At 41.0% G+C, this 20,941-nt stretch overlaps 1 protein-coding gene across 1 annotated transcript in view; it reads left to right on the plus strand.

The window, feature by feature from the left end:
- THSD7B (thrombospondin type 1 domain containing 7B) overlaps positions 1-20,941 on the plus strand; it is a 6,482,604-nt gene that overhangs the window by 5,720,727 nt on the left and 740,936 nt on the right. The gene's annotated exons all lie outside the window — the stretch shown is intronic.

Below are 20,941 nucleotides of genomic sequence, written 5' to 3' on the forward strand. Positions count from 1 at the left end.
GAGTGGCACTAAAAGACATAACTGGATCAGGTGGAGAATGGACAGCAAGCCTCCTCTGAGCAACCCAAATAAACCTCCTGCATGGCACACTTTAGCTATGGCCAGATTCAACAGGCACTGAAGCCAGAGTAACAACACTACCCGGATCAAGTGTCTCACCTTTCACTTGTCCAGTATCTGAGGGCTCACTAGAATTGGTTTGTGTAGGCCTAATGGCTGTGTCCAGTGAAATTACAGGGGATAGCTGAATGTCAACCTCAGTATCAGATTCAACCACTGCACCACCCCCCCCTGACTGTGCCTGTGCTTGGCCACCACCATCATCAGAGTCTGCTGATACACTAACATCAGTTGGTAAGAGTCCTACACTTCCACTGTCAGGATCACCTTTGATAATAAGAAACAAACACAGGAAAGAAATGAATAGGTAACTACTACAGTTCAATATGTGTTAAAAAAAGTACAGTTTTGTACCTACCATAAATGTAGATGTTCGAAGATCCACATTGCTGCAGTCATAACCTGTGGGTAGTCCGCTGTCCTCGGTCGGCCCGAATACCAAAGTGTTAGGCTGGCGTCGGTCATGGTCGCTCAGATCTGACGTCAGTACGCCGTGGTACTAAAGCGCATGACCGATGCCATATCCTCAGTCTTTCTTGCCCCAAATGTCAGAAGGCCTTAAAAAGAAAGGCCATAGCCAAAAATGGAAAAACACCCAATCACCCATGTAGAAACAATATTTACAACACAAACCACACAACCACCCCAAACTACAGAGGGGAAGGAGGGAGGGTAAATTGGACTGTAGCAATGTGGATCTTCGAACATCAACATTTATGGTAGGTACAAAACTGTACTATGTTCTTCATCTCACATTGCTGCAGTCATAACCTGTGGGTAGAATCCCAAAGCAAAGGTAAAGGGAGGTTGGCAAAATCATAAAGCATTGGGAGCTGCTAACATGCCCTGTAAAACTGCAGTGGCAAACCCAGCCCTAGATTTGGAATAAAGAGGGAGATGGTAATGTTTAGAAAAAGTGTGCACTGAACTCCAAGTAGCTGCCTCCAAAATATCTTTAGTAGCTACTCCCCTTAAAAAAGCAGTAGAAGTGGCAGTTGCCCTAGTGGAATAAAGTCTGATTCCAGCCGGAACCTCCTTACCATGATGAGAATAACAAAAAGCAATACAATGGCCAATCCACTTAGAAATAGTTTGTTTTGAAACAGGTTTCCCCTGAGAACCCAAAGCAAAAGACATAAACAACTGTTGAGACTGCCTGAACCCTTTGGTTCTGCTCAAATAATAACGCAACTGCCTGTGAATATCCAAAGAGTGCAAAATTTTTTCCCCTTTATTTTGGGGATCAGCATAAAATGTAGGCAAATGAATAGATTGGTTTAATGCCACATTAGAAACAACCTTAGGCATAAAAGTAGGGTTAGTACGCAGGGAGACCCTATCCTTATGAAATATCAAGAAGGGTTCAACTGCCATTAGAGCCTGTAATTCAGATACCCTTCTAGCAGACGTAATGGCCAACAAAAAAGCAGTCTTCCAAGACAAAAACTTCAACTCCGTAGTAGCTGCAGGTTCAAAAGGAGGTAAAGTGAGCTTTTCCAACACAAAATTGAGATCCCAGGAAGGAGTAGGAGCTCTACGTGGGGGTCTTATGTTTTTTGCCCCTCTAAGAAATTGCTTAAACAAAGGGTGAGAGAATAAAGGAGGGTCACAGTTATAGTGAGCAGAAATGGCTGCCGCATGAACTTTTACAGAGGAGAAAGACAAACCCTTGTCTAATAATTCTGTAAGATACTGAAGTGAAACACTCAAATTAGGCACAGAGACATCAAAGCTCTTTGTTTTGCTCCAAAGAAAAAATCTCCTCCATTTATCAGCATAAACTTTCCTGGTACTAGGCCGCCTGGCCTCCAAAATGACAATCAAAACTTGTTGAGGAAGCTGCGACCCCCCCCAGGGTCTAAAACAGAATATGCCAAGCTGTCAGATGCAGGGACTGTATCCTGACATTGTGGAAATGATTGCTTGCCTGGGACAAAAGGTGTGGAACTGATGGCAAAGGCCAAGGAGGCTCCCGTACTAAACTCCTCAGTAGAGGGTACCAGTGCTGACGTGGCCAATCTGGAGCTATTAGAATCATGCAAGGCTTGTCCTGTCTGACCTTCAAGAGCACCTTGGGAAGAAGAGGCAGAGGAGGAAAGGCATAGACATGAAGGTTGTTCCAACTGAATGATAGAGCATCCACTTTCCAAGCTTTTGGGTGAAACAGCATTGTGCAAAACTTTGGCAGTTGGAAATTTAGTGGAGAAGCGAACAGATCTATGTCTGGAGTTCCCCAAGTCACCATCAACTGTTGAAATACATGAGGATCCAATTTCCACTCGTGGGGATCCACCATCTGTCTGCTCAAAACATCTGCTAAGGAGTTCTGTGCTCCCGGCAGAAACCTTGCCTGAAGAGTGAGGTGCAAACTGAGAGCAGTCTCCCACAAAATCATAGCTTGTCTGCAAAGAGGATACGAATGGGTTCCCCCTTGCTTGTTGATGTACCACATGACTGTTGTGTTGTCTGTTTGAATCAACACCTGTCCTGGTTGAAGTAGATCCTTGAAGGCCATCAGGGCAAATTGGACTGCTAACATCTCCTTCATGGTGATATGCAAATGTTGTAGTCTGGGAGGCCACGTGTCTTGAACCCATTTCCCATTGAAGTGTGCCCCCCAAGCCATGTCTGAGGCATCTGTCGTTAAGATCTGACTCGCCTCTGGTCGGGTCACAGAGAGTCCCTTGTTTAGGTGACATTCCTGAGCCCACCACAAGAATTCCTTTTGGATGCAAGGTATTATCTGAATGACAGTGTCCAAATCGTGGCAGTGTTGAGTCCATATGCTTTTGAGATACCATTGTAGCTTCCTCATATGCAGTTTGGCATTGGGAAGCACCAGAATACAAGATGCCATGAACCCCAAGGCCTGAAGGACTGTCCTTGCAGTCAGCCTGGACCATAGAGATAATTGCTGGAAGTAAAGGGCAAGATTTCTTTGTTTGTCCGGGGTCAAAAACGCCATCTGAGAAGCTGTGTTCAGTCTCACACCCAGAAAGCACATGTCCTGAGAGGGTACTAGACTGGACTTTGTTTCGTTCACAGAATACCCTAGGCACCTTAACACTGTCATAACATACTGAAGATGGTGAAGTAACTTGACTTTGTCTTGAGCAAGAATCAGGCAATCATCCAAATAAGGATAAATTTGTATTTCCCCTTAGTCTTAAGAAGGCTATCACCAGAGCCAGGACTTTTGTGAACACCCTGGGCACAGTAGATAAGCCAAAGGGCAATGCAGAGAACTGATAATGAAAAGTGCCAGCCCAAAAACGCAGGAACCTCCTGCAGCTGGGCCTGATAGGAATGTGAAGATAAGCCTCTTTGAGATCCAGAGTTACCATCCAGTGATCTTTGCCTAACAGAGGCAGAAGCTGTTGCAAAGTTAAGATCTTGAATTTGGGAATGTCCAGGTATGTGTTGAGAATAGACAAGTCCAGAATTGGCCTCCAAGTGTTTCCTTTCTTTGGTACCAAAAACAGGCGAGAATAAAATCCTAGGCCCACTTCTGACGGAGGGACCCCCTGGATAGCTCCCATTTTTAAAAGTAAAGAAATCTGTTTGTGAGCCTCCAACTTTTGCTGAGGAGGAACGTCTGGCATGCCTTTGAAAGGAGGCAAGGTGTGAAAATAAAACTTGTAGCCTCGGTCTATAATGTCCAACACCCATTTGTCCTGGGTCACTAAAAGCCAATTTTGCCTGAAAAGTGCCACCTTTCCTCCCAGAGGAGCTGCCAGACAGGAGGGATCTGGCAGCTGGAGATACAGGTCATTGGGTCTGTTTACGAAAAGGCTGACCCCTGCCCTCACCTGAAGATTGTGCAGGGGAACTCCACGTCCTAGGCCTGAAAGAACCCTGAGCATGAACTCTGCCCCTGCCACGTCTAGATCTGCCCCTAGACTGTAAATCAGAAGAAGGATAAGCCCATCCCTTAGTAGGCCAATTTCTGCTAAACTTAGGGGGCTGCACCTGTAAAAAATCCTTAACTGTCTGCATAGACTTAGCTTTGTCTTCCATTTTCTTCAAAACTGACTCCACAGGAGAACCAAACAGAACTTCAGATTGAAGGGGAGCATCCAAAATTCGAGCTTTAACATGCTCTGACAAGTTCTGATCCTTAAGCCAGGCGTGCCTACGAATAACTGATCCAGTGGCAGCCACCCTGGAAGAAGCCTGAAGAGCATCAAAACCACACTGCAAAGAATGCTTTCCCACCTGATCTGAGGCATGAACTAAATCCTGCAATTCTTTACACTCTATGCCCTCTGCCAAAGCATCTACCTTAGATTTTAACTGAGTTAGAAGAAAATTCTGGTACTTCAGCATATGAAACTGGCAATTCAAAGCCCTCATTGCTAGAGTGGAGGAGGTATACACTTTTTTACCCCACCTATCCAAAGCTCTAGAATCTTTATCCATAGGAACTGGATTCTTTACAGCAGAAGCCCTGACACCCTTAGGTCCCTGGCTAATAGTTTCCGGGTCAGCTCTTGGGCTCTTATACAAATATTTATGAGCCTCTGGCACTCTGTAATACCTGTCTGGCTTGACCGGGGCAGGAGGCAAAGAATCAGGATTAAGGGAAGCTTCAGAGAAAACATCCTGAACAACATCCAAAACAGGGGGTATAGCCAAGGGCCTATGCTGTGGTAAAACAAAATTCCCTAAGTCTCTTTCGAGAATCTGAGAAATCCTGACCTTCCCATTTAAAATGCTCCCTCATGGAATGCAGGGTTTCAGAAAAAGAAAAATCCTCTGGAGGGGAAGCAGAAGGACTAGAATCCTCTGCATCTGAATCAGAATAAGGAGGAAAATCCTGAATGTCTTCAGCCGAAGACTCCGAGTAATCTGAGGAATGCTCCAATCCTTCCACCTCTGGCTCCACCCTAGGCCTCTTATCAGGAGGGGGCATGGAACCCCTGATTAAGGTAATCAAATCCTCTGCCATTTTCAGCATATGCTTTTTAGGTACAGAACCTGCAGAACTAGGGCTGACGCCAGAGGAAGACAAACCAGGCCTGACCTTGGAAGGTACCTTAGAAACAGAAGTAGAAGGCCTAACCACCTTATGCAAAGAAGGGACTACAGAGACCTGAGAGGCCCCCTCAGCCTGACCCGACTCCTGAGAGGCCACATCCTGCAAAATTAAAGGCTCCCCCTGAGACTCAGCTGAAACCTCGGCTGGATCCACAGATTCCACCGTAGTTTCTAAAGAACTGGCGTCCATAACGGATGACTCATCCTGCTTGGACTTTAACGATTTTTCCTTACGGTTCTTAGCGGTAGCGGGCGTCGGAGGATCCGACGGCATATTGTAGTTACACCGCTTACCGAAAACAAGCCTAGCACAATCTAACCTGCGTTTAATGGTGCGCTTATTAAATCTAGCACAAAAGCGACACCCGACTACATCGTGTTCAGGCCCCAAGCAAGGAATACAGAGAGAGTGGCAATCCCTATGAGGTATCTGTTTCCCACAAGAAATACAATTATTCACTTTTTCTGACATCCGGATTTAACTGAGGCAAGAAAAGACAAAAATATTCCCCAACGGGGTACTTAGCCCAACTTGGTCTTCGGTCTGAAACTCAGAATACGAAAATTTCAGGACGCCGAACGGCACTTGCAAATGCTGCTTCTGCTTCGGACCATGCAGCAAGAAAGACTGGGGATATGGCGTCGGTCATGCGCTTTAATACCACGGCGTACTGACGTCAGATCTGAGCAACCATGACCGATGCCAGCCTAACACTTTGGTATTCGGGCCGACCGAGGACAGCGGACTACCCACAGGTTATGACTGCAGCAATGTGAGATGAAGAACATCTAACACTGGTGCCACTATTACAGGTGGTAGAGCAATATACAGACAGCCCTGACACCCACATCACACATACAGATAAATGAATATTTCTGTGAAATGCTCATCAGTACTGAAATAAAAATGTTTGGCTTACAATGTATAGATGACTCCACACTTGCTAGGGAGGATGGTCCTTGAAGAAGTTAAGCAAAATGTAAGGACACCATCATCATAATAACAATAACACGAGGAAAACTTTGGGCTTTATATGTCCATTAACAGTACATTTAACTGAAACTTGGATGACACATCCACCCAAGCCCATGTATAATGACCCAGAATGTGTTGTTAATGTGCATTGCTATATCGCTAAGCATCATATCACTTCCCTGTTAACTACATAGTGATCAAATTCAAGAAGCAGCATGACTACACTCTAAGCTATATTTCAAACAATAATATACATATAAAATGCATATAAAATATATGAAAATACTTTATTATAATCTGTAACAATAAAATGAAATGGGAGAGCTGAAACAGGGCATATTGAATGTACTTTTTGAAAATGGTTGTATGATTAAATATTTTTCAGTTTTAAAACCATTAGTTCCTTCATTTAATGGCCTAACTAAAATACATAAGAACCCCTTGAGACCTCCATTTAGAGTCACTGTAGCAGGGGCAGGCTGGGTGATGGAGCCAATCTCCATATATGTGGAAAAACATCTTCATCCTGTAGTTGAAATATATTCTACTGTTTTAAGAGATTCAGAGCATTTTTTTTAAACATTTGTACACATTCTTTAGCGAGAATACTGATATTGATACATTTATATTGCTGTCGATTACTATGGATGTTACCTCATTATTTACATCCATTCCTAATAAAGAAGGGGTGGAGATGGTAAAAGGGATCCTTCGTAAGGAAGGACTTTATGATCCTAGTAAAGTGGAGTTTTTGTGTTCCCTAATGACCTTGATATTGGAGTTCAATGTGTTCACTTTTACAGGCAATTACTATAGGCAGGTTTCTGGCGTAGCTATGGGCACATCATGTGCCAATAGCTGTGCCAACCTGGTTATGGTTGGATAGGAAATAGACTATATTCTAAATTCACCATACAGTAGATATATTAGATTCTATCGTCATTTTGTGGGTGACTTATTTCAGTTATGGACAGAAACACAGGAACACTTTCTTGGAATTTGTGAATGGCAGTAAACCTTTTATGAAATTAGATTTCTTAGATTTGGTGGTATTTAAAGATCAACAGGGGAATCTTTAGACAAGAATGTATAGGAAGGATTGCTTTTGTCCTACATATGTGCATCAGAATAGTATGCACCCCAATCACCTTTTCAGCAATCTATTGAAAGGACAGATAGTGAGGACCAGTAAACTCATGGTGAATGATGTGGACTTTGATAATAGTTTAGAGCAGATGGGACTTGAGTTCTAACAGAGGGGATATAAAGTAAGTGATATATGTAGGACACAAGAGGTAGTGAAGAGAAATAGGGGTACAGTAGCTAGGCCGTGTTTCTCTACACCACGAATAAATGATAGGGAAGATAAGGTTAGGCTGAGTGAAATGGGATTTATGTTGACCTGTTCCACAATTGATCACCAGCTGAAAAATATTTTTTGGAAACATTGGCATGTATTACAGGCAGACTCCAGGATAGCAGGTGTAGTTGGAATACAACCTAAATATGGGTACAAGAAATAAAAAAATCACTTAAGTACAGGTTATGCTATTCGAATATCACTGATTGTCCAGTTGATAATGAGGGTGGCTATCGGACACATAAATGTGGAAAATGCGGATATTGTGAACATATAGATGAAACAGATCTGTTTATACATCCATTTACTGGTCAGGAATATAAGTTGAAAGCATGAGGTGATTGTAACAAAGAATTTGGTGTATTTAACTAGATGTGTAAAATGTCCATCATTTTATGTGGGCAAGACCAACAGGCGGCTGAGGGAAAGGGTTCAAGATCACCTGTATTGTGCTCACAGAGGTCTGAAATATGCTGCCATAGCCAAACATATTAGTAAGATGGGGAATGAACATAGTTTTAAGTTCCTAGTCTCAGAGGTCTTGCTGTCAAATGACAGGAAAGGTGATATAGTTAACACAACCAAACAAGCAGAACTTAGATGGATTCTGAGGCTGAGGGCACATTTAAGCCCAGGGCTGAATGATCACATTTCGATTAAACCCACTTTAGAAGCATGGAGGTTGAAAAGGTGATTGCACTGGACATATATATAATATAGTTTTGTGTATTTTTAGTTGTTTATATGTATTTTGGGCATAATACTTCATTTTATTTCATTTTATTTTATTGTTTATAGATTATTATAAAGTGTTTTCATGTATTTTATATGTATATGTTGTCTGAAATATAGCTCAGAGCGTAGTCATGCTGCTTCTAGAATTTGGTCACTATGTAGTTAACAGGGGTGATATGTTGCTTAGCAACATAGAAATACACATTGTTCCCACTGGATGATTAAATTTAAGAGGAAGAAATAAATGTGGAGCATTTTATGGTGTGTTAAGATCTGATGAAGCAACAGTGTTTGTGAAAGCACTTACTGAAATAAAATTACCTTTGATGTTATGCCGTGGCGGTTTCTTTCAGCCTGTTTCTGCTCTGTGAAGTTTGGATTTTATAGATTTTCTTTGTTGTTCTAAGAGCAGTTCATTGGCTGGATTCTTTTGTGGACTTGGATTGACATAAGCAGGACTACCTGGAAGCTCCTTCTGGGACATACTTGCCCTCCCTGAAACAGCAGCACTAACATCAATCACATGCTACTGTGAACTTTTCACTGAGCTCTCTGGATCTCTGACAGTGGACAGGAACTCTTCATTTGATGTCAGCAGTGTCTCTGTAGCAGACCCCCCCATAGCCAGATGTCCATGGACACTGCAGCTATTCTCCTCCAGGCCAATAAAATCATGTCAGTGGCCATATGATGCACCGGTCACACACAAACAACGGTTTGATCCTAAACAAGGATGAAGATCAGTAGTCGTCTGTGCAGATAAATCTGAAGTAATAGCAATCTTCTTCTGTGTTCACATAAACAAGTCTCCACACCTTCAGGTTCCCTAGCTACACACTTACCTTTTTATAGTGTAGATTCCAGCCTGTGAGCATGGTGAAGATGCAAATGAGGTGCCAACGCATTAGAATTGCTGAATTCCAAAGGCTTGGCTCTGTGTTGCTGATGTAAACGTAATGCAGAAACTCCCTCAGTGTTTGTTGCTAATGGATTGCAACTGTGAGTGATTACTGGTAGGGAGAAGGAAAACACAACAGCAATTCAGACTCCCTTACCTCCAGTGGATATGTCAGTCAGGATAGACTTACAAAGTTTAGAATAATTTTATCTAGGTTTTAAATGTAAGTAAGTAGCATACATTTCACAGTTTCTGTTCAGTAACATTCAACCTCCACTGCATTAATTGAAAACTGTATATTACTGCCATTTAGTATTCTCACACATTTTAAGGAGAATGATACAAATTGCCTCACAGCCTTTGTGTCTCACATTACTGTTCAGAGAAGAGAAGAATGAACACCATGCAGAGATAAGACAGAGCTGCATTGCTGCAAACAGTCATTGTAAATGGTTGTGTGGTCACTCATTGCACTACATCTGAAATTGTACAAACAACTCAGAAGTGTACGAGTACCATACATCTTGTTAATACTGTGGATGATCTTAGACTTGCTTGTATGCACAATGATTTTCATTCTCTGCTGCAAAGCTATTTCTGTGGCAAAGAAGGCTAAGTTACCCTTATTGTGTTTTGAAGGCTCATTGGTGTGAGAGTGCAATTCCAGACTTGTGTAAAAATCATTCATGTTTACTAACATATAAATGCCAGTATTTGCACAGTGTGCACCTTAGTGCAAACACAGGAAATGGATGAACACAGTGAATACCATGTAATGTACTTCTTTGATAACCAATACATCAAGTACTCTTGAGAATCACCTGTGTGCAGCAAATCTGCTAAACACATTGATCCACACAGCATATACTATCTGTAGATTATGATTCAAGTTCTACATTTGTCTTTTAATGATGAAACCTAATAAACACTGCTCACAAGGATAAGACAAGTTTTGCTTTGCTTGTCTCATTTGTGAGATGCTTACCATCATGCAAACCTGGACTAATGGCCCACACAAGAAGCAGACAGGACACGTGCAGACAGAATGCAGATATTCACAAATTTAAAAAGGATATATTGTTGCATCTTTTGCTTTCCATCTCACAACCCTGCTTACCCATGTTGTGAGGCAGTTAGCAATCTTTCCCAACACCTGCACATCTAGAACACCTGCAAAGAGGAAGCACAGAGTAGACAATTTCAAAGTGGATACATTCTGTCCAGTATGTTGGGCACCACACAAACATGTTAAGTGGCATTGCACAGTGATTTATACACAGAAGTTAATAATCAACAGAAAAATATACAAGTGCTATTTAACTATTCCAGTGGCAGCAGGTGTAAGCGTAGGGCTACAATACAGATGGTCCTGGGTTCTAGTAAATTAAATTCTAAATATTTTTACTGTTGTTCCATTTCACTTTGTACTAAATAATACATAAAACATTTTAAACATAATTATAAATAACAATAAGTATGTATAGCAGTGGAGCTCATGTGCATTGTGTGTATGACAGAGGGTATACTGACTACTATGTTTCTGTAACTATAAATGTGCTATCTGGCCTTGGATGGCCTTCAGACTTCAGTAAGACTCATTCATGCATGAATGTATAAACCAGTACCTTCTCAAGTCACACACATACATGGTTAACCCATAAATATGTCAAGTGTATTTATATATATTTCATGAATATGTTTGAGAAGCACTTCTTTTGTGTTAAGAATGGAAAATACCAACTGTGGAAGAAAATGTTTTGTCTTTTATGTATAGGTTTGAATCCCACATTGAAAAAAATATTTTTTATTTCAGTGTATGAAGCCAAACAAAAATATGTCAGGTCAGTAAATGTATGCCCCCAGTGCATGTCTGCAAAGTTAAATCACCTACAGTTCAAGCAGCAAACAACTCTCAAACTAATGGCAAGTGTCACATTAGCATTCCAGTTTCAAAAACTGCTTTCCTCTCTGTTTGGTACTGTTGCTCTACACTTAACATCTAGCCAAAGTGGTTAGCATCATTGTTTGAATTTGAACACTGCCAGTAAATGGGCAGCAGTCAATGCAGTGGTTCAGCTGTTAATGTTGTCACCTCACATCAAGAGGTTCTCCAGTTTGATTCTTGTCTGGGGTGCCTTCTCTGTGAAGTCAGCATGCCCTCCCTGTGTTCACATGGGATTTCTCCAGGTACTCTGATTTCCTCCCATATTCCAAAGACATGCTTATTGAGCATTTCTCCCCAGGCGTGCATTCTAAATAGGATCTGTCCTAGCTGTATTTTCCCAGTCAACAAATGTTTAATAAATAAAATAAAAAAATGAATGTGATAACATGCATTGGCAGGAAATATCTCTTATCTATTGCCATTCTCCCTAGTTGGGCATGTGTGGTGGTAGAAGGGAATGTGCCCAATTTAGGGTACAGAGGTGGGGTGTTGAGGAGTCCAGAATCTTCAATGGACTGCTTGTAAAGTGCTGCAGGCAAAAGCTTCTGCAGGGGAATATACCAGCTACCTGCACAAGTCTGAGGCTTGGAATAGTCTTTCCAAGGTTGTCTCCAGTGTGACTGGCATTCCACACACTGGGAACAGTGTAGGCATCACTTTAACTTTAACATAACTTTACTGACCTGAAAAGGTACACGAGGGATACACTCAACCAGTGTCTGGATTAGTTCAGGACTGGTAACATCACACAGTTGTGTAAGTATACTGATTTAGAGAATTTATAGTACATAGAAAGCTGCATATAAGCAAGACTGGTATGCACAATTCTCTTCTCTTGTTCTCTTATCTTTATTCCACAGCCAATGCAGAGATTACATGGATTAGAGAGGCCCATGCTGAGTGTCTAGACAGACTGAGGGAAGTAATAAGTATGTATGCAGCACAACTGAAGTATAATTTTAGCTTCTAAATGTATTTCTTTTCTATTCAGTTGTAACAAATTTAGCATGCATATCCTAACTGTAAAAATAAGTATGCATGCTTCAGTCTGCATTACAAGTCAACTTTAGGAGTCAAATCTAAGACTGCAGTTAAATGTTATGGGTTCAAATACCACAAGTAACAAATATACAATAGTAAAATCCTTTAAAAATATTACATAAATTGATTTCTACACAACTGGCATAAATGGCCTGCTGTTAACTTAATCTGTATAATTTGTCCAAGCATATGTGCAATATATGCACATTGCAAGGATTACTTTGAGCAATCCTTAATTATAGTTTGCAGATGTTAAGAAGTAGATTCAAATGTAAAAGTTCAGAAAAAAATACGTTATTGTGATAATGCATTTATGTCACATGTGACGGCACTAATTTTCTCTCTTTTTTTTTTTTATCTCACCCCAACCTTTATCTCTTTTTTCTTCTTTCTGTGTGTTGTCAACATGTTTCCATGTCATCAATCTCTGACACATCACAAAATGCTTTACATCTCAGGGAGGTAGGCCATCCCCAGTGGCTCAGCCTGCCCCTGCTCCACCAGCTCTGGATCCGACACTCAACATATCTGGGACCCAACCTGGCAATACTGCCTCTGCTGCCTCTGCACTACTTGCACCCTCAGGTAGTACTACCCTGTCAGCTGGTGCTGTGGTACCATCTATGACAACTGGCAGAGGTGGGGATTTTATCACCAAGCAGGAGATGCCATGGTTGGTGTGTAGGATTGGATAAAGCACCTTTAGTGTATGCCTATGCCTGATGGAGAGGCTGCTCTCCCTTATGGTCGATAGGAGAAGATATTAAGCACTTCAACAGCTAGGGGAATAAAGGGACAGTAATGACAGTCTTGTGGGTGAGGACTAGATTCTCACTGTCCCCATGTTTAATGAACACAGCCAAGCACTGTATTAGTTCACCAACCTGGTATGTTGGACAGGTGTGAACCATGCATGGTAGAGGTGGCAGTTCATCATCATTGTCCCTGACCCCAAAACCTGGCTCTGCCAGGAGTTGCACTGGCACTTCCATGCCTAGAGTTAGATGCACTGCTATGTCTTGAATGTGACTGATGTCTGGTGAAAGAGTTCTCTTCACAAGTGCTTCCAAGACCATGACCCCATGGCATGAAACATCTAGGTGTTGTCTCCTCCCTAACCCCAATCATGGTGTCCCTCAAGCTGTCATTTCCTTCACCATCCTTGTGTCTTGTCTTGTTTGTCCTGTTCTTCTGCATCTGCTTTCTCACCTACTCTACTTACCTGACCCAGAAATACCTATGTCCTTTACCCAGCATTCCTCTCTTACTGAAGTAAAAACAAAAAAAATGGGCAACTGTTCCGCAAAAAAAAATCATCTCATAGCTTTCCACTTCACACACACACACACACATATTCTTGACAAACTTGATTCTGTCATAATGGCTATACAACCCAATTGCATTGTTCTCACCCCTCTTTGTTGAGGTGACAGTCCACATTCAGACAATATTCAAAACATATTCATTTTGCACTGCTATGGTTATTTCCTACCTTCCTCCTGCACATTCCTATATTGCTTTTCCTTTGTTCTTCCCTCTGCTTGCCCCATTTCACCATATGTTCATGGGATCATAGGTGTTTACTAGGCTAATTACCACAAGGGCCTTTTTAAGCCTAGCCATGCATCCCAAATCTCGGGCAAGTTGTGATACCCTTTATAAGTGTAAGCATGGGCCTGGGAGATGAACCATTTACAGGTCGGGAGGGTGGCCTAATGGTTAAGGTGTTTGCCTTATAAACACAAGGTGTGGTGTTCGAGTCTCACAAGGGATAATTGGCTAGGCTTAAAATGGCTCGCAAGGGCAGTTAGCTTAGTACTAATCTATGAACCTATGAATCAGAGACATTAATGCCAAATCAGGGATGAATTTCCAGTTTTCCATCCAATTGTCCAAATTGCACTTGAATTGGATTAGGGAAGAACTCTGTTTCACATAAATGGGGAGCCAGCTCCATAGACAGGGTAGTCTCTGGGATACATACCTATCTCTCCAGCAGGTCCTGTTTATATTACTTTCACCACTTTCCTAACTAACCTATTTTAATACCTGTAATCTGGTCCAAGCACCTGCAGCAATTGTGGAGACCAAAAAAATTCCTCACAAGGAAAATTCAAGGTCTTCAGCATCTGTCCTATGTGGATTTTCTGAAATCACTTTAACTTTATTCAATTGCATACAGACTACTCAGAGGTGATCTCTGCCTTGCATATGAGGCAATCTCTGACCCTGCTTAATTGGAAATGCTGGATATCTGCAAGTCAAATGGTACACAGGCTATTTACTCTAAAGACCATAACCTGGTATGTGTCATTAATAGAACCTACTGGAGAGACAGGTTTGTCTCCCAAAGATTACCACGCCTTTGGAGCAGACTCCCACTTCATGTCATACAGAGCACATCACTGGCCATCTTCAAATGCAATCCAAAAAACTGGATGAGTAAACTTAAATTCACCCCAGGGGTTCCACCTGTGTCCCTCTTGGACAGGAGCAATAGGTGTTGATTGTGGAAATAAGAATATAACTTGGCTTAGGTGTGTAAGGGCCCTAGGGCCATTAGCCTAGTATCTTCATATGATTCTGTTATCCTATAAAAAATAGAGTCCCACACAATACATATAAGTAAAAAATAAGCAATGGAGCCTTTCAGTTTTGGTCCTTTTGTGTTTGTGTAGAGTTTGGCATCATACACCAATACCAGGAGATGGTGAACAGCTCTTTAATGGTGCAGTTTCCTCCATATAATGGCACTTAAACATGCTGTGCTAAGGTAACACACACAGTGATTGTAGAATAAAGACTTATTTCCTTGCATTATAAATACTTATTTAAAACTATTTCATACACCTGGATTCGAACCCTATATCATCTGGTCTCAAAAAGAAATGTGTCATTGTATTTACATCTGCTGCCACAGAGTCAGCTAAGCAGCAGGTGTGTTTCATATGCTCAATACTCAGAACTCTCATAAGTTTAGCAATGCTTAACTATGTGCAAACAGGGAAAGCAGTAGAAATGCATATCTTATGCTGGAAGAATGGAAATTATTGTGTTTTATATAAATGAAAAAATGAAAATAAAATGTAATGGAAAAAAAAGAAATATGTATCTCGCATGCACAAATACTTTGCCATCAGTCGTGCAAACCCACTGTTCAGTATTGAGCTATGGAATGTGCACAATAGCATGTATTACTTATGTTTACTGTCCATTTAATCTTCAGCTCATGAATGTACATGTAGAAACACAAAGGGAAGGGACTTTTTAAGGAAAGAACACATATTTATACTGCAGCTATCTGTTAACTCCACCCATGCACTTCAAACTTGGTATCTCAGTACTTGTTCACAAATATATCAACTACATTACAGAAATACATAATATATGATTTCTTATGTACCATACTCATCTTTAAAATGACAATACACATTCAGATTTTTCAATATTTTGAGTAATGTGGACAGCTGTTTGCAAATAGTTTCAAACCTGTCTTTTTAAGGCATATCTGCACATTGGAAACACAACAGCTAATGCTGCACTTTGCACACTCATCAATGTGGTAGTATGCATATATTTAATATCTTGACAGTTATGCATGGCTATCCATTTCAGACAGGCCTCCCAACATCTTCTAGTCAACATCCAGTGATGATGTCATGTACTATAAATTGTTCTGCAGCCTTGTAAAAGTTAGTTTTGTGCTGTGGTCCTTGCTTTAAGTACTGAGTTCAACATTCTGTGTACTTTGGTAGGGATTCTGTTCTCACTGCAATCGACTGGTGTTTGTGTGTGTGTGTGTGTGTGTGTGTGTGTGTGTGTGTGTGTGTGTTTGTATATGTTTGTGCAGTTGCTTGACATTAGAGAGAGCATTTTACACCATCTTCTGGGATATTGTTATTACCTTCTTCCTGACACGCTACAAGTCAGACTTGTGCTGTGGTGCTTGCATTAAATACAAAGGTCTCTAGTCAGTGTACTGAGATAGGTAGGGGTTCTGTTCTCACTACAGTCAACTGAGTGTGTGTGTCTGTTTGCTTGTGTGCCTGTGTATGTGCACCTGCCTGACATTAGAGAGAGCATTTTATACCAGCATGTGAGATACTGCTATTACCATTTTTCTTCTTGCTAGACTCTGCTGATGTCATCAGCTATAAAGCATTTTCCAACACTATAAAAGCTAGAATTGTGCTTTGTTGCTTGTGTTAAGTTATGTGCTCTGTAAATAGCTAGTTTTCAAATAATATGCGAGTCCATAGGTGTTTCTGTCACTCTGCCAAACATCTTGTTGTGGCATACAATAATTAAGTTATCGTGTTTAACAGTCACCCTGACAGTATTCAAGACAAACCTGTTTTGTGGCAGTAAAATGAACTACTGTGTTTGCAATCTATGTCAACTACATATACAGTTGTTCTAATCTGACATCAAGCTACTTGCATTTGTATGCATACAACTACTTTATGAGATAATTGTACACATGGATATGATTCCACATACATGCAATACAGTGCTTGCAACATTTCTCCTCAGCATACAATGATCCTATCATACTACATATACTGCAACATCACAGTGTTACAGTAAGAAATCTGTGATGCTGCTACTGTGACATTGTATGGCATTCATATTCTATGCCTGCACAGGTGTAATCTTCATTTCAGGCTCTGCGTACTGCTATGTGTTTGGCTGCAGGTACATTATGGTCATTGTGTGATTTTGGAACACCTCTTCATTGCACTACCACCTGGAGTACCATTAATGTAACCCCACACATCTTTGTTCTCTGGCTACATGACATCCTTTCTAGAGAGAAGTGAAGGATGTCCTCATGTCAAATATGCATACACATATCATGAAGCAGTCTCTTTCCATGAGCCTGTGTAAGACATTCCCAGATAATTGCATGTGTGATTGTTAATTCTGTCATAGTATGGTGCACATGCCACATATGGACACTGGCAGAATGTAATGTAATCCAACAAATATACACATACACACAGCAGTCTTACTATTTTCCATAAAATATATATATAGGCATTTTACTTTCATTTTATAATAATGGCTGGGATTTCATGTGATGTTGGCTTTTGGCCTAATAGTGTCCTTGGACTCTACAATCACTTGACATGTTAATGTTATTGTCATTTACAGAGGTGTGGCTGTACTGTATGGCTACAACAGGGTATTGCAATCTGTGATATAAGCTAATGTATCGATGGCCATTGCTGCCATTACATTACATGCTCCTTTTATAACATCTGTAGTAATATGGCCCCTGAGAACTGTTGACATAGGTTCATAGATTCATAGGAGGTTACTAGGCTAGCTGCCCTATGGCCCTTACAAGCCTAGTTATATTCATCACAAGTAGCTCCAATTCTCCTTATTAGATGGATGCATTTGAGAGCAAGTCTATGATCAACACTGAACAACCCTGTCCATGACAGACATGGATGCCACCTTTGGGGTGAATCAAAGCTCAAAATAATCAGTTTCAAATTACATTGCACCTCCCTCTAAACACCATGCCCCAAAAACACTGTAACACTGATTTTGCAGGGCAGAAACCTCCTGCTGAACCACTCATACCTCAAATATACTAAATAAACAGTTACAACACTGATGGAAATGAGGTGACCCCAAGACCACAGAAAATGACATACAAAATATGGTGTCACAATAGCCTTAGTAAAACAGAAAACACATCTGTTGAAATTCAATGTCACCCAGCTGACCCAGCTGAGGTCATGGAAATAGCACCATGATTAGAGGAAATCAAAATTGCTGTCATGGAAACCGAGCAAACTACTCTAGATTAAATGTATTGTATGGCAAAAGACCAAGACAACTTCTATATAATGGGGAGACACAGAGTCAACTAAAGAATTGATGCTGTGCTTACATCTGCAGTTTTTAATATTTTCAGAAAATGTAAACGATCCCTTGACTGTATTGAAAACCTTACATACACCAGAGTATGATAAGAATGTGAAAGTACCTTTAATCAGTATTGTTCAGTTTGAATAACTGAGGCTAATGTATGTCTTATTTATATCAAGAATTAAAGACTATTGTAATGTAGTTGATGTGTTTCTTGTGTGCGTGTCTTTCCAATATCATAGTAAGCTGGTTTAGTAGATATCTATACTTATACATATCTATTTGTCAGTAACTTAAATTAGTGGATTTTTTTTCAAGGTTAGAAAGTTGCAACTTGAAGTTGCTTACTTTCGTGAATGCTCCAGATTAAGAGTTGTACCGAAGGGACTAAGACACTGGCAGTTTCCCGCAGGTCTCATTGACGGTTCCCCACTTCATGTAGCTCTCATTACTCTTTTTGACAGACACGGACTTGAACTGTTGGGGGTGCTTAGTGACCACTACCAGGCATCTATTAACACCTTGATGGAAGAAATTAATGACCTTGATGGGTCTATTAAAAGGGATCTTAATTTCCAGAGATACCAATACGAGTACAATAGGTGTTTTAAGAGCATTGATGAACATCTTTCTAAGTTAAACCTGACTAAAAGGAAGAAAATCAATAGAGATGTTAACGACTACAGAAAGGGGGTGGCCTATCCTAAACCAGCTAAACACTCTAATTTTGAACCGACTAGTTTAGGTGAAGGTGATGTAAGGGGTCAAGCCACAGGACATCAACCAATTATTGACAATGCTATTGGCGATGTTGAGTTTCTTGGCGACGACCAAGACGAGGAGCATCCACCTAATGGTGAGTTAAGAAGAAGTGAGAGACTGGCCAACCGGGGTAATGGACAGAACCCTGTCAACTATAACAATAGTACTGGGGGTGGCAACCATGGGATAGTACCCCAGGCATCAAATTTTCAAATGGGGGCCTCCAACCAGAGGCCCATGGGCAACAGGAGGAAGGGTGGCAGGAGGAAGAGATGGTGACTTTAAATCACCTAATTACTGGTGAGACTACCACCACCACTGGCTGCAAAATTTTGGTCAACAGTAGTGGCGATTTTAAAGTTTTCAACTACACTGAACACACTATTAGTCCTGACACCATTGAACTATTGGCCAAGGGGAACACATATGTGCCCACAAACCACTTCGACCTGGCCAATACTTTAATTGATTTGAAGTTATTTACTAGAAAATTAAACTTGAGCCTGGTGTTGGGTAATGGGTGTAACAGGAAATCAGAACTCTATGTATCTAGTGTGTTCAATCCCCCCCTGCACCCAACCTTAATGCTATTCGAAAAGGTAACCAAAATGGATATGAGGAACCTTCATAAACAAAACAGCAAATTTAAATTGAAGAACAGGTCCACCAATCTAAATGAGAGGGGGGAACTATCCCTACTTAGGACAGCCCAGGTTCGTATAATGAAACCGGATAAAGGCGGAGGAGCCAGTATCATGACTAATGATGACTACATTAACAGGATGAATGCGATTTTGGATGGCGAAAGCTATTCGAAAGTCACCATAAACGAAATGAACGGAGCACACCAAAAGGTTAAAGCCTTTATAGAAGAACTCTATGTAGAGGCCAGGATTGATAGGGATACTTATATTTACTTACAACAACAGACTCCAAGAACCCCGGTATTATTCGGGATTCTGAAAATCCATAAGGACGTTAATAACCCACCAATGAGACCCTTGGTAGATGGCAGGAAAAGTATTACATATACCTGCAGTAAATTTCTCGACAGCATACTACAAATGTATGTTAAAAAGGAGAAGCAAATCACCAAGGACTCTTGGTCCTTCTTGGGTGCGATGAATTCAGTGGGCCTCGATTCAGAAAGCTTACTTGCTACAATTGATGTTATAGACCTATACTCATCAATCCCCCATGATAAAGCCATTGAATGGGTAGGAGCAATGTTAAGGCTACATGAGGCACCCAATGAGGAAATTCATCTGGTGAGTGAGTTAATGGATACGGTCCTTTCATACAACTACTTAATGTTCGACGGGGATCTATACCATCAAAAAATCGGAGTCGCCATGGGATCACCTAGTGGAGGTAGCATAGCGAATTTAGTCATGGCACACTGGGAAAGGAACAACATTTTGTCAGTGGATGACGTTACCTCCAAAATAGGCTTCTACACTAGATTTTTAGACGACATCTTCATGGTTTACTCAGGATCTGTCTCGGAATTTGAAAGTTTGATGGTGGACCTAAATGAGTCAACCGACTTCCTTGCTTTCACGTTCAAACACAACATGAATAGGATTGACTATCTTGATATTGACTTGAGTAAGGATTTGGAGAACAAGTTGTGGTCATCTAAAATACACCGCAAGGAAACTTACTCCAACTCCATGTTACATTATTCGAGTTGCCACCCAGTACATCAAAAGAGATCTGTTGTCAAAGGACAACTTGTTAGGGCGGCTCGTATGTCTAGCAAGGAAGAAGATTTTTTGGATGAATGTGAAACATTAACCCAATTCTTTCTTGCACGAGGTTACCCGATTTCCCTCTTAAACGAGATTACTGATGAGGTTAAACGTAAAAGGCATTTGAAGATTTATGTCCCCCTGTTGAATGGGGACCAAACAGGTGTGGCCACCCCTGCCTGTGGGCCAATTGGAAATTCGATCAACCCAGACTTTAACAGCGGCTTTTGTTATACCTTCAGTATTGATTCTATGAAAATTAACAACATAATACTGAAAAACTGGGAGTTTCTGACAAATGACAACGACCTCCAAAATGCAGTGCCAATGAGACCTAGAATTATTTTTAAAAGAGGACCGAATCTGAAAGAACTCTTGGAAGGTCCTAAGCAACCATATACGACCAAACTGGGCATGTTTAAATGCCAAATGT

Source organism: Protopterus annectens, chromosome 6.part0 (assembly GCF_019279795.1).
Source record: "Protopterus annectens isolate FY-2018-M chromosome 6.part0, PAN1.0, whole genome shotgun sequence".
Taxonomy (NCBI): domain Eukaryota; kingdom Metazoa; phylum Chordata; order Ceratodontiformes; family Protopteridae; genus Protopterus; species Protopterus annectens.